The sequence below is a fragment of the Cryptomeria japonica genome, chromosome 8, assembly GCF_030272615.1.
Source record: "Cryptomeria japonica chromosome 8, Sugi_1.0, whole genome shotgun sequence".
NCBI classification, from domain to species: Eukaryota; Viridiplantae; Streptophyta; class Pinopsida; order Cupressales; family Cupressaceae; genus Cryptomeria; species Cryptomeria japonica.
This window is the reverse complement of record NC_081412.1, coordinates 559,783,382-559,796,046: the sequence shown is the minus strand read 5'-3', so window position 1 is coordinate 559,796,046 and position 12,665 is coordinate 559,783,382.

Below are 12,665 nucleotides of genomic sequence, written 5' to 3'. Positions count from 1 at the left end.
ATTTGGTTAATGAACAAATCTATCTTTTGTGTTTTTAGAAAATTCTGAGAGGTAGGAGAGTATGCTCTTGTCTTTTTTTAGACAATAAAAAATCTAGACCCTTGAGGCATTTTCTTTGTTTGAGATTTTTACATCTTTAGCAGGCCTATCCCCCCGAGGGGTTGAAAAACTCTTAAAGCCATTATGGCCGGTGTGAGGGGAATGACCTAAGCGGGAACAAATAAACACCAAGTACTCCAACCCACTATAAAATAAATGTGATTTGATGAAAATCAAGTCAACAACAGTGCTCGCGAATAACTCTCCTCAATACCTTTGGGTATATTGAACCTTGGTTTTCAAGGCTGGGAGACCTCTTAATTGAGTTTATACCTCGACATGCTGAATGAAACCCTTACTAGATCCAATTAAAATTATAAGACTTGATTCACCTCCAAAAGGTTGATAATCTTTGTGCAAGAGAGATAGTAACTCTCTCAAGACACTTGCCATATTGTGCCCCCATTAGCATTTGGAGTCGGCTAATACAGCATTGAGAATCCATTGCATGAGACTCAGCGGAAGGATTTTGATTAGCTATTGGGTGTGTACCTAAGTCTGCAAGCAAAGGTTTTCTTCTCTAAGCCAACTTCCATAGTGTTTGCATGTTGTGATTGGAGTTACTATTCATACTGCATGTTTTCTGTGTTTTCATCCCTGAAACTAAAACTGGGATACCAAAACTGGAGAAAACAAATCAAACAAACCTACAACTTAGTGATAAAACTCTATCCGTGTCAAAACTAGTCTATCCTGGTCAAAAATCAGTTCACCTCAGAATTGGTCATACTAAGTTGTCATACTCAGCAATCGAAAAAACTCAGAATTCTTGTCTCTGTCCTGTTAATAGTCGTATGAGCCTGATCATTTGTCATCCTGCACCATATCCTATGTTGTACGAGTATTCTAAATTGTCATCCGAGCTAAATCCTCTATCGTACGAGACCTAGAAGTCTGTCGTTTCAAGCTAAATCCTATGTTGTACAAGATAGAATTGTACTAAATCTTTTGTCATTCGGGACCTACCCATTTGTCGTACAATACTAGGCAGCAACTCGTACAAAATAGAACTATTGTCATCCTGAAGCTTTTATACTATCATACGGTCTCAGAAATTATATCATACAAGTTTCTGATTTTGCCAGTCCAGAATAGTCAAACCTATCTAAAACAGTCTATAGCAAGCCTAAAATTGGTTATCATCTTCCAGAGCATAAACAACCTTGATAGTGTACCTCTGCCATTGCGTTGCATGATTTTGTCGATTATCTGTCACCTAGTTCAACCAAACATCTTATAAAACCTAAGTTAACTTAGATAACGTCTTACATAGGATAGATCATTCCTGAAAGTAGACCATATCTTAGTTACTTCTCTCAATCACTACGTTAAACGAACTACTAGCTACAATTAGATCTTGACTTCTGCAAAACATTTGGCTCTCAGTCCTGTCAGTTACAAAATGCCTGTTCAAACTAGAAATTCATGCAACAAAAGAGAAAAAGAAAACGAAATGCCCTTTTTGTCAAAAGAAAATCCATTATGTGGAAAACCCCTTTTACAATAAACTGTCCTCGTCACAGATACCAGTTTACGATCTACCAATCTTTGGTCAGCCCCTATCTCCCACTATGTCTGGGGAAAGACAAGAAAGAGAAGCTAGTAAACGAGACACTCATGATGACTTTGGCAATCATGCTACTGACAGTGATTCCTCATCGACTAAATTTGAGCTTCCTAAACCTCCCGAAGCCAAAGTACATAGATGTTAGAATGATAAAGAGTTCCAAACAATGATGAAGATCATCATGGCTAGGGAAAAAGAAGACTATTTCCTAGAATTAGCAAAGCAAGGCACCAAAATCCCTACTGGTTATAATGTGGAGGCCCTCGTCACTAAAGAGGAAGAGACACCATGGGGAAAAATAAGCAAACAAATGTAAACATTACAAACTTCGGTCACAAAACTACAAAACAAAGATAAAACACCAAAACAATATTCTCTGGACACAATATGCCCATTCCCATTTGACAAAAACCTTTACATGCCTCCATTTCCTTCACAAGTTGAGATCCAAAAAATTGACAAATATGATGGTACCTCAAATCCTCAAGATCATGTTAGAGAGTTTTGTACTGCTTGTATGGAGTTCATGCACGATCAAATGTATCTCATGCGCCTTTTCCCAAGAAGTTTAGGGGGTCAAGCAATGGAATGGTTCTCAAGTCTACCCAAAGGAATAAAAATGTTTGAAGAACTAATCCAACTATTTTTACAGTAATACTCATACAACATTCGTCACCCGGTCACCATGATAGAACTTTGCAATACCAGACAAAAGATAGGAGAACCCTTTCTCACTTTTCTCCAACGATGGAGAAAGATGTTCTCTAGATATTCATGGACTATCCTAGATCTTGAGAAAATGGATATCTTTGTCAACAACCTAATCCCTAAATTAAAGTACAGTGTCTAGATGCAAGTACACCCTTCATTTAACAAAATGGTAGATAATGCCCTCAGAATGGAAGATGTGCTTATAAAAAAGGGAGATACAAAGAAACATCGCAAGGTTCTAGTTCTAAAGAAAAAAGCAAGTACTAGAAATATGACAAAGATAACAACATAAATGTTGTTAGTGATGGAGTGGTAGATACTATCCAAGCAAAAACAAAATCCACAATATTTAACTTGGCCAGTGGCATGCAAGCACTCAAGGCAACTGAAACTATGGCAGAAAATCCTCCAAGGAAAACAAGAGAATGGTTTAAAGAAAAGCCTTGGCTCTCAAAACCTAAGCGTGATTTTACTCCTCTAGATGGATCATATGAATCTGCTTTTAAAACCTTATTGGCAAATAATATGATAACATTACTAGACAATTCTAGGCCATATGACCCAAATGATAGAGAGAAAACAAATATTGTGACTACCATCGGAACAAGGGACATAACATAAACAACTGCATGAAACTCCGACATGAAATCCAAGATCTCATTGATGTAGGCAAGATCTTTGTTGGAAATCACGTGACTGATGTTGATCATAAGGCCTTTAAAGATCCCTTACCAACTTATGAATAAGGAGATTCATCAAAATCCAAGGGAGGAGCTAGAGTCAATTATACCTACACTAATAACGATAATATGACCAACATGATTGAATATGCTCAATCTGAATATTGCAATGTGATCATAGTCTAGGATCACCAAATTCAAGCACAAATTGCTAATGCAATGACTCACGCTCAAAGGAAGATTACTCTCCCAGGAGCTAGTTCCTCAGCTTTCGATCAAACAACATCAAATCTACCAAATAGACAAACAGACACAATCATGGCCAAATCAAAATAGTTGGCTTCATCATCTTCTCCTGGTTATAGTATTGTCGAACAATTGAAGAGAACCAATGCTCAAATCTTTATTTTGGAACTGCTTTAGATCTCTTCTACTCATAGAGAGGTCCTAGACAATGCTTTGCTTACCACCAGTGTCCCTAAAGATTTAGATGTAGATCGGTTTCAATCTATAGTGGGTCACCTGAACTCACCTCATTATCTCACTTTCTCTGAAGAAGATGATAACTCACTAAGTCACCCACATAACCATCCATTACACATTGAAGTCATGATCCATAAACACTGAGTTAAACGTGTTTTGATAGATGGAGGCACTGGGTTGAATATCTATACATACAATCTACTGACACAGCTGAGATTTTCTACAAATGTTATTGATCCAACAAAGAAAATAACAATCAAGGCTTATGATGAAGATGAAAGAACCTCTAAGGGTCTTGTGCAATTACCGATTAGGGTAGGACCTGTAGAAAGAGATGTCATTTTTCAAGTCCTGGATCTTCATCTTTCATACAACATCTTACTAGGTAGGCCATGGATTCATGAAATAAAAGCAATACCATCTACGTATCATCAATGCCTAAAGTTTTCTTATAATGGAGTTGAAGTCAGTATTCCTACCGATACAAGCTATACCTGCAATGCATTAACGCAAAGTGCTGATGCTTTTGTTCCTCATAATAGAGTAGCCTCTACAATTGAAAGTTCGGAATCTTTGCTGAAAGATTTAGAAAAGAAATTGAAAATCACAAACACTGGCATAGATGGCTATAAGATAGAGTGTATACTCTCACTAATGTCTCTTCATCCATCACCAAGACAGTCAGGAAAACCATCAGAGGTTATGAAGCCAAAAACTTCAACTCCAAAAGTCATGTATGATGGTCTCTTTATATAGTCCTCTACTTCTCTTGTAGGTGAAATAGAAGAGGATGATGTTCTCAAATCGCTTTTCAAAGAAGATAGTGCAAATAAGGAAATATGACATTGTGAGATTTCCTTGACATAATATGGTCCAGGCTATAAGATGCTTCAATGCATGGGATATTCAGGTACTGGTCCTCTAGGCAAACATCAAAAAGGTATTGTTGAACCTATTCAGTTACAAACTAAGTATGTCAATGATAAAGCTGGATTGGGATATGATCCAAGAAAGTCATCAAATTAGAAGCACACGTCCCACCATCAACATAAGTGGAAGAAAAAGGTAATACCTTTAACAACATAATAAATTGATACTCAACAAACTCAGGAAGAGTGTGATGATGAACAAAAAGAATTGCCCACCTAGAGAGAGGAAATAGATGGTAATTAAGTTCCAGTTATATCAGCTATAATACCATAGGAAGTAGAAGTCCCAGAGGATATGAGAGATGAAGTATACAAAATCAAAGAATTGTTTGCCCCGCTGAACATTCTCGTCACATATATTGGTAGACAACAAGTAGATGATTCAAAAACTGATTCAAATGAGAGTATGAATGGGGTTCTGACCATCTCTCAGATACATCTACTACAGAAACCCCTGTAGAAGCTGGTGATATCATAGATGATGTACAAGAGCTGATACGCCTAAAAATGCAAAAGGAAATGGAAGAAATCAGATTAAAAATACAAGAAGACTATGAAAGACAGATGGAGGAAGAAAGGACACAAGCAATTTCTTCACCTACTAACTCTACCTCTAATGAGATAGGACAAATTAGGTACGGAACTACGAAAGAAGAATTAGAAGCTACAGAAATAGAACCAGTCATCAGTCCAGAGGAAGCTGGATGGAACAGGCGATAGGGATTAACAGAACCATCAAGATTATGTCCACAAGTGTGTCAAATAAAAGTACTCAATGAACCAAATCATGAAGGAACTTGCAACATCAAAGATGTGGGTGTTGATACTATATATACTTTTACTAAGCCACTTGAAGATGAGTTAGAAACTTCATCTTATGACTCTAATAACTCAAGAAGGAGCTCTATTCATAACAATGATTATTCAACAACACATTATGAATACTCTATCATGAATGTTGAGATGTTGTCTGCAAACCCTGTCACTGTCACACCCTAGTATGTAGTCCAGTCTGAAGTAGGTGACGACACTAGAAGTAGGTCAGTTGGGTTAGGTCCACTACATACTAACATGAATTTTGATAACCATGTTGTGACTCTTCTTGGTCTCAAGACACATATGCAAGGTAGTCTTCTGGAACTCGACTGGTCGGTCTGAAGCCATGATGATAGTACCATGAATTCCCTTGAGCCTGTTCCAACCTTATCCTTAATACACCTTGAACTGATTGATTGTACTCTTTATAACCAACCCTTGAATGTACCTAATTTTGCCAATGACTATACGTTAGCCTATTATCTCAATGCAGTTGAACCCATAAACTCTTCCACCAGTGAATAGAGTGGAAACAGGACTGAAATAGATATCAAGTATCTTAGTCGCAAAAATAAGAAAAATAAAAATAAAAGATCCGATGGCAAAAACCATGTTGTGGTGGTGTTAGAATCTAAAAAAGAGAAAATAAAGGATGTACCTAAGGGTGAAAACCTCTCTAAGGCACCTGAAGTTGAGATACTTGATATATTGCCAAGTTATTTTCAGGAGAGATCTTCCATATTGGTCAAGCCAACTCAGCCAGCGAACATTGGGAGTCAAGAGACACAACACATCATTCATTTAGCTTAATCACTATCAATAGAAGAGTTAAAATATTTCAGTAACCATTTTTTAGAAAAAAAAGATCAACTTTGCATGCACATACTTAGATATGCCAGGATTATATCTTGATCTCATCATGCATCATCTCTCTATTACACCAGGAGTTAAACCAATCAAGAAAAAACTCCATAAGATCATCCTCATGTGGCACTACTAGTCAAAGCTGAACTAGAAAAATTGTTGAAAGCTTGATTTATCAAAGCTATAGACTACACAGAATGGATATCAAATATAGTACCTGTATCAAAGGCAAACAAATCTATTAGAGTTTGCACAGACTTGAGGGATCTCAACAAAGCATGTCCGAAAGACGATTTTCCATTGCCCAACATTGACATGATAGTAGATATGACTGCTGGATATGAGATGTATTCATTAATGGATAGATTCTCTATTTACAATCAGATCAAGATAGCACCTGAAGATCAAGAAAAGATAGCTTTCATGTGTGCATGGGGAGCCTTCTGCTAGAATGTTATGCCATTTGGTCTAAAGAACGCAGGAGCAACTTACCAAAGAGCACTAACCACTATCTTCCATAATATGATGCATAAAAACATGGAAGATTATGTTGATGACACCCTGGTAAAAACCATGAAGAGATATACACATATTCAATAACTAGGGCTCATACTAGATAGAACGGAAAGATTCAAGCTCCCATTAAATTCTAAAAAGTGTGCATTTGGGGTAACATCAAGAAAATTGCTTGGTTACATAATTTCAAAAAAAGGAATTGAGGTTGACCCTGAAAAGGTCCAAGCTATAATGGAAATACCTCCACCCAAGAACATAAGTCAAATGAGAAGTTTACAGGGTCGTCTTCAATCAATAAGGCATTTTATATCTCAGTTAGTAGACAAATCTCAACCCTTCACAAAGGTATTAAGGAAAGGAGTTCAATACAACTAGGATAAATATTGTGAACAACATTTACAACAAATCAAAGAATATCTTTCTAATCCACCCATATTAATGCCACTGATTCAAGGTAAGCCACTAATCCTATACATATCAGCTATAGATACTTCATTGGGGGCACTTCTGGCACAATAGGATGACAATAAAAAGGAACGAGCTATCTTTTACATCAGTAGAACATTGGTGTCATATGAAATGAACTACAATATAATAGAGGAAGCATGCTTGGTATTGGTCTTTGCATCACAAAAATTAAGGCACTATATATTAGCACACTCCATTAATCTGGTAGCCAAGATTGATCTGCTCAAATATATTCTCAGTAAAGCAACACTTACAGGGAGACTGGCCAAATGGGTCATGGTTCTTATGGAATTTGATATTGAATATGTGGAACATAAATCCATCAAAGGATAGGTTATTGCAGACCAACTTGTTGATGCTCCACTTGAAGATAGTCAACCTCAGCATATAGAATTCCTAGATGAATCAATAATGCAACTTACTGAAAAATCATGGAAGATGTTCTTTGATGGTTCTTTCACTCAACATGGTTTTGGTGCCAAAATAATTTTTATTACTCCTCAAAAACATTCAATTCTGAAAGCTTACAAGATTCTCTTCCCTTGCACAGACAACATTACAGAATATGAAGCTTTGGTAAATGGGATCAAGCTAGCCATCGAGTGGAAGATTGTTGAATTACAAATCTATGGAGATTATCAACTCATCATCAACCAAGTCAATGACCTATATCAGAAAAGAGATGAGAAATTGATGCCTTATAAGATAATGGTGGATGATCTCAAGAAATAATTTGCCTTCGTATCATTTCAACAGATCCCCAAAACAACAAATAGAGCAGTGAATTCAATTGCCACCTTGGTATCTATACCATTGCTACAAGAATCTAATTTTTGCTTTGAATTGCTGGTGGAAGAGTTACATTATTCTGCCTATGATTCTCCCGAGTCCCAGATGGTCTATTCTATTATTGGACATGACTCATCTCATTATAGCCACATTTACTCTTACCTACGTGACCAAGTTGTCCTTGTTAATCTTTCCTGAAATGAAAAAAGGAACCTAATCCGAAATGTGTCATGGTACATCATCATTGCTAATGACCTATTCAGGCAAGGTTTAGATAATACTTTGCTTAGATGTCTAAAAACTGAGGAGTTTCAACGCACATTATCCGAGGTTCATGAAAGTGTTTGTGGATCCCATTCAAACAGTCTAATTTTAGCACGAAAACTACTAAGGGCTGGCTACAACTAGCCAAACATGGAGAAATAAGCTATAAAATTTGCTAAAACCTATGAAAAGTGCCAACTGCATGGGCACCTTATCCATGCTCCAGCAGGGGATCTCAGACCCTTTGTGACACAATGACCCTTCCAACAATGGGCATTTGATCTAATTGGCCAAATATATCTTGCATCATCTAATGGACACAAATTTATTATCACTGCCACTGAGTACTTTACTAAGTGGGTAGAAGCGGTTCCGCTCATCAAAGCAACCGGAAAACAAGTAGCTCTATTTATTCTTAATTATATCATCTACAGGTATGGTATACCTTTATCCATTATAACTAACAATGGAGGACAGTTCAAGAACAAAGCTCTAGATGAGCTCTATGAGAAATTCAAAATAAAACAACACTGGTCATCAGTATATTACCCTCAAGGTAATGGACAACCAAAGGCATCTAGCAAAAACCTATTGACTATCTTGCACAGAACAGTGAACAAATCTAGGAAGGATTGGCATTTGTAGCTCAATCCTACATTGTGGGCTTATAGAACAAGTATCAGAACACCTACTGGGTCTACACCTTTTTCTCTGGTGTATGGGTCTGAAGCAGTATTACCTATTGAGGTGGAAATACCATCTCTAAGAGTTTCTTTGCAAGGTCTTGTTAGTGATGAAGAATATAGAATATCTAGATTGCAAGAGCTCAAATTGTTGGATGAGCGTCGGCAAGTGGGTTTGATCATCTCAGAGTGTATCAAAAGAGAATGTCTAGAGGATATAACAAGAAGGTTTGACACCAAGAATTTCAGGTTGGTGACCTAGTTCTAAGAGAAAATCCTAAAAATCAATAGTTTTGAGACAACAAAGGGATGTTTGAACCCAATTGGTTGGGTCCCTATATCATTACTCCAGCTTTTGGCTCTAGTGCCTATTAGCTCTCAACATTAGAAGGAGAATAGCTCCATGAACCGATCAACACCATCCATCTGAAGAAATTCTTCACTTAAATATTCTCTACTCCAACAGCCTATACAGCTAAAAAGTCCTGAAAAAATCCATAAAAATCAAAAAAAGTCCTGAAAAAATCCTAAAAATCAGAAAAAAGTCCTAAAAAAATCCTAAAAATCAGAAAAAGTCCTGAAGAAATCATAAAAATCAGAAAAAGTCCTGAAGAAATTTTTAAAAAAATAGAAAAGAAAGAAAACAAGAAAAAAAGGAAAAAGAGAGAAAATGCCTTGGTGAAAACCTAGTAAACATGCACCTTGGTAAAAAAAAAAAGAATCTCTGCTCAACAGGCGGCTCTTGTACTCAAGTGCTCCATCTATCAATGCAATATTGGATTCCTACTTTTCTGTATATTTGTTTTAACTTGTACATATTTCAGTCACTTTTGTGACATCCTGGTTTGTTGGAAACCTCATGACTTGAAACCGATCAATGTCCTAGTCTTCAGTAATCAACAAGAGCACATTACATGTCCTAAGCAATATCAACCAAGTCAACCTTACGTCAGTGAAACCTGGTCATCCACTCTGAGTCAGTTACCTATCTCCTGACTACTGAAGATTTTTATCATAGAGTTAACAAGCAAAACAACATACCAGAAAACAATCACTAAACAGTTTGAGCTATGCATAAAAAATTTCTTTGTGTGTTGTCTGTTATATTGGTTTTCGATTATTATCCCTCTAAGTAACTCAAGGAAATCTATCGTGACTAAAAGGAGCAATGATTGGGGGCATAATATTTTCTTGTTTTTTGCTTATAGGAATGATCCCAATGATCTAGAAACATCTAAATTAGCTGGGTGTCTATGATAAGAGCCTTCACATCAAGTTGAAATCACCTCACATACCTTGACTCCACTTATTTGAATGCTACAGGGAGGTTCCCATCATTTCTTTGTCTATTTTGAGGGAATTTCTTTATTGTGCAATCTAAGTCCATGTGTAATCTATCCAAGGATATGAACGAAAAAAAGGGTCATTGTGGAAAAGATAATTAATATTGTACATGAAAAGCTAGGAACTCTAATCTGCCTGTTGTGGTTGTAAAACGCTCAATGATGAAAATTAAGCTTTTCAAATCTAGTGACTAGGTTTCGGTTGCATCTCATTTTGCATCTCATCTTGCATTTCGTTCTACATCTTGTGAATTTAAAGTGATTTGGGTATGCTAACAATGATTTCTTTATCTTCTGAATGAGAGTTTGAAGTATCCTCATTTCTTAGCTAAGTGGTCTATTTTCACCATTTCTCCGATCAAGTACTTGTTTTTTGATATGTTAGCTGCATACATAAGTATCTTCTATAGATTCATACATTCACTATCATTCGTTTGCATTCATCTTATTGCATCAAAAATTGAAAAATTTGCATTACTCATTACTCATTCAGATTCATTTATTTGCATATGACAAGAAACAAAAATAGACGTACATGATCATTTGCATTGCATACATTCATACTAAATCAGAAATGCATACATGTAGAATAAAGCATATAGAAAACATCTCAAAAATTGAAACAACACAAGTATAATGAAGTCAAATCGAATCTTGGATATATATATTGTATCAAGTCTAAGAGTACAAAATGATGTCCAATGACATGTACAAACTCCCATAGGAGCAAGAATCGTATGGCTACAAAAAATGGGCATGTCTACAAAAATATCAAAGATACAAAAAGAATATTTAGCTCTGGGCCTCTCGCTCATCGCCTGGTGGAGGAGGTGGAGCCTGATGACCAAGATCCTGATGAGGTGCCCAAGCTCCCTTTGAACGTGTCATATACTGTGAGTAGGGTATAACCTGTTGCGCAATTAGAACTGTGACACTATATGCTGCAACATAGTAGGATGCCCTACTAGTCTAGTGAAGGACGTCCTGTCGCAAGGGCTCTATCTCTGCTCTCATCTCTGAGATCTGGTGATCACGCTCAACCATAAGATTGGCAAGCTATCAGTCTTGCTCTACTAGCTGAGTCTGAGCCACTGTCAAGTGTAACTACAGCTCTGCTAAATGTGCCCTCATTGACCATCCAGCATCCATACCCTGCTCTCTCGCAGGCTCTCCACCCCCATACCTTGCTCTCTCGTAGGCTCTCCACCCCCATATCCACCTCCAGCTCCACCCTTCTCCTGCCACCACTGATAGACCTGTCTCAGAGTTGCTTTCTCCTCCTCAGCTCCACCCAATCTCATGCCTATACCCCCAAGAGATCCACCCTCGCCCCTCTATTGTCCTACATCAGCTAGAACCCTGCTACTACTAGCACCAAGATCACCGCCTGTCTACCTTGGAGCCTCAGCTCTCTGTCCCTATCTTTGGCCCTTCCTCTGACCCTGTCCCTGTCCCTGCATGGGGGCATCATCCTCAACCTCCTCAATATGAGGAGCCTACTTAGTTGGATCCGTCAAACGAGGGAATGGATTGTGCTGAAAAAAATCTCTATACTGGGGGAATACCCCTGCATCTGCGATATCACCCAGGTAATCCCATCTCAGTCTCTATAGACCAGTCAGCTCCTGCATGGCCAAGGCATAGGATAACCTCAGTGACCATCCCTTCCTCTCCTCATTAGCATATTGGGCATATGTTGTGAACTCCTATGATACCCCCTGAGGCCGGCCATACTGCCTCATCACCCGTGATACTACAAACCGCTCCACTATCATCTGTGATCTGCCAATAAGAGGGCGAGTAACAAAAAGGTCCTTGTGTACCATCCTCCAATCATCCCATGGCTCTAAGCCCCTATAAGGCCTCCATGCAATGGCTATCAGATCATTCAACTGTCACCGCCAAAAATCCATCTTGCCCAGATGGGGCTGTGTAACGTAACTGGTATACCTATATACAACTAGCTCCCCAGGCTCTCTGCTATCATCAATAATAGGCCAACAAACTAGGAGGTGCTCCCAAGCCCAAACCTGTAAAATCAACACACCAGTGGCCATTCTCTTGCCCTCCTTGTACACTATCTCATGTATCTCGCGATACATGTGGGCCAAAATACAAGAACCCCAGCCAAGCCTTTGAGGGGTCTCCATCAATCTCTTCAGCATCTGGCCCCATCCACACTGAAATCCCTACTGACCTTTATCTGACATCAGAAAATAGCCGATAAAACCTGCTAGGATGCAAGCTAGAGGAAACTCATCACTGTACCTGCTCATCATGATGTCCCAACTAATGGAATGGGTTAGGATATCAAGATCCCTGAAGACATACCTCACTGCCTATAATCTGGGAAGGTGTCCTGAATCATAGTCCACCTTATCCCTAGCAAAAGGGATATGGAGGATCCTATATACATCCTCGGGAGTGATAGTCATCTCCCAAACTGGTAAGTG